Genomic DNA, 3,203 nt, shown 5'->3' on the forward strand with positions numbered 1-3,203 from the left:
AAAGCAAACAACCTGTAGTCAATATATACCTGGGCAAAAATGCCCAAGTGAAGGTCATGATCAACCAAAAGGGGAATCAATCTCTGTACTCAGACAATCATCAATGAAAATGTGGAATAAAATAAATCTAACCCTAATCTTGTTTTCACTCATAAAACTTTTAAAAGTATACAAAAAAACCCACACCAAAACAACTGAAGGCAACATAATCATTTCACAAACTAGATAAGGAAATATAAGACTATACTTTCAGGGATCATTTCTATAGTTCGTTACTAGATAAGGAAATAATTTGCCATCTCCACTCATTTGAAAGTTTGCCCAAACCCTGAAATTTCAGAAAACCGTTTTGTTATCTGTAGTCCAGTTGTGTATATGTATGTATAATATGTATAGATGTAGATTTATTTTTTCTATTTTTTCTCTATTTTTATGATATTTAAAGTAATACTTGTAAAAAATGTTTGACAAATAAAATGTATAAGGGAGAAAGTAGAAATCCCTCTATATTCTAACCTCCTAGAGATTATTGGTGTTTGATTCTTCAACTTTTTTTATGCATTTACAGGTGTATATACATTTTCTCTCTATCATAAAAAAGTGGGATCACTGTATACATAGTTACACAACTAACTCATTTTCTGATTTATCATAATCTTCAGTACCATAACAAAAAATTCTACATCATTATTTTAAATGTCAGCATAAAATTTCACTGTATGACCACCCCCCAAATTTATTTAACCAGTCTCCAACTGGTGGCTAATACATGGTTAATTTTAAACTACACAGAATTTATACTTTAGGAGCTGGAAAAGACCTTAAAGAGTATGCCATGGAATCCAAAATTGTCACTTTAAAGATGAAAATATGCCCAGATACTGAAGCATATTAATCCAAAGAGCACAGGTCAGCTTGATGGTAGATAGGGTAATGTGGGCACAGCGACTCCCAATATTTAGAACTCTAGAGCCATCCATCCGGGCTTGATTCCTAGTTCCATCACTTACTAGCTGAACCACTTTTGTCAATCATGTAACATGTCTGGGATTCAGTTTTCTATTTCAATAATGGCAATAATAATACCATTATTGGCAAATTCAATCTTGTTGTCAAGAGTAAATTTGTTATAAAGTATTTAGAATATTACCTTGGCAATAAAGTAATAAGTGCTAATTATTGTTCTAGACTGAATGTTTGTGTCCCCCTAATCCCTCTGCTCAAAATTCATATGTTTAAATGCTAACCCCCAATGTGATAATATTAGGAGGTAGGGCCTTGGGGATGATTAGGTCATGAGGGCTCTAACATCATGAATGGGATTAATCTATAATAATAAAAGGGTAATATGCTAATTAGACCAGACATCCCTCTAGACGTCATTCTGGATGTCCTTCCTGAAGAAGCTGGGGCTGGAGGGAAGCCAGCCAAGGTCCTGGGTGCCTGCGGGCGGCCCAAGGGAAGCCAGTCCCGGTCATAGGTGCCAGAGGGAAGCCGATGCCAGCAGCTGGGGGAAGGAAGGCCTACTCTTTCCCGAATTTTCATGCATCAGGCCTCTAGTATCCTTATAAGAGAGACAAGAGAATTCTCTCCTCCCTATCACCATGTGAGGACATCAAGAAGACAGAGCTGTCTGAGAATCAGAAAGTTGGCAGACACTGATGTGCAAGGACCTTCATCTTGAACCTACAGCCTCCAGAACTGTGACAAGTAAAGGCTTGTTGTTTAAGTCACCTATTCTATGGTACTTTGCTACAATAGCCTGAAGTAAGCGATTATTATTATTGTTTTATTATAACAATGTACTTAAAATTTATTTTATAAAAGTATTAAAATTTCTGTTCTTTGTATGTGTAGAATAGAAAACATAAACTTCTAATTGGTATTTAAGATTTTGGTATTTATATTAATAGTACTTCTTAATTATTCTTTTCTAAAATATGAAACTATGTGATCAGCTACAGTGAGACATTTTAAGAATTCTAAAGGGTTTAAGTATATCCAATTGAAACGGAACTTAAATGTGAACAAACATTTATTTGAGTTATCAGTCACCTATATAAAACTCTTTGGAATGAAGAATGGAGGGGGGAAACACAGTAAAAATCATCAGTCCTACTGTATTTTCATTCATATTAAAAACTCTAAACTCCAAAGGATACACCAGTGAATATGTATTGGTTCTCAAGCAGTAAGAACACCTGCTCCAGATAGTGATTAACCATTTGCAGGAAACAGCCATGGTGGTCTCAGCTCTTTGTGACTTGTAAGATTCACAGTTCCTTTAATATTAGTGGTATTATTGGTTTTCTGCTATTTTATTCTTTATTTTTTACTTAAAACAGATTAGACTGAAGTATATTAACAGAATCCAGATGCCAGGACATCTTTGAAGAGCAAGAACCAAGTCTAACAACCACCAGGAGAAGCAGGAGCTCTGAGTCCCAAATCAGAATATTTCAGTTTTCATCCTGAAGCTGATGCCCTCAGTATCTGCCAAGCTACACTGTCCATTGTTCCTTACTGTTCAAAATAATGAAATTGTAGGTTATAGAAGAATTTGGAACTTCAATATGATCCAATAGCTTATTTTATTTTATTGTTGACACAATTACTATTGTCCTCTATTTCCTATTTTTGCCCCCCTCTACCCAGACCTGCCTCTCCCTCTCTCTGGACATCACCACACCATTGTCTGTGTAAATAGGGTATGCATATATGATTTTGGCTATTCTCTTCACCTCCCTTCATTCTGTCCACCTTCTCCCCGTACCTTCTCTCTGACACCTGTCAGTCTGTACCATGAATCTATGATTCTGGTTCTATTTTGTCAGTTTATTTTGTTAATTAGATTCCACATATAAATGAGATCATATGGTATTTGTCTTTCTCTGACTGGTTTATTTCACTTACCATAGTATTCTGCATAGTATTCTGTTGTGTAAATGTACCGCAACTTTTATATCCACTCATCTACTGAAGGGCATTTGGGATGTTTCCAGGTCTTAGCTATTGCAAATAATTCTGCTATGAATATAGGGGTGCATATGTTATTTCTGATTTATGTTTTGGGATTCTTCGATATATTCCCAGAAATTGGATCACTGGAACTTAAGGCAAATCCATTTTTTATTTTACTGTTTTCCACATGCTTGCACCAGTGTGCGTTCTTATAAACAGTTCATAAGGGTCCCCTTTTCTCC

General features: G+C 35.5%; 1 pseudogene; it reads left to right on the top strand.

Moving 5' to 3' along the window:
• The first annotated feature begins 237 nt into the window (after nucleotides 1-237).
• On the top strand, nucleotides 238-314 carry LOC118654942 (annotated as a pseudogene).
• Nucleotides 315-3,203: the final 2,889 nt, after the last annotated feature.

The sequence above is a fragment of the Myotis myotis genome, unplaced genomic scaffold, assembly GCF_014108235.1.
Source record: "Myotis myotis isolate mMyoMyo1 unplaced genomic scaffold, mMyoMyo1.p scaffold_m19_p_4, whole genome shotgun sequence".
Classification (NCBI taxonomy): domain Eukaryota; kingdom Metazoa; phylum Chordata; class Mammalia; order Chiroptera; family Vespertilionidae; genus Myotis; species Myotis myotis.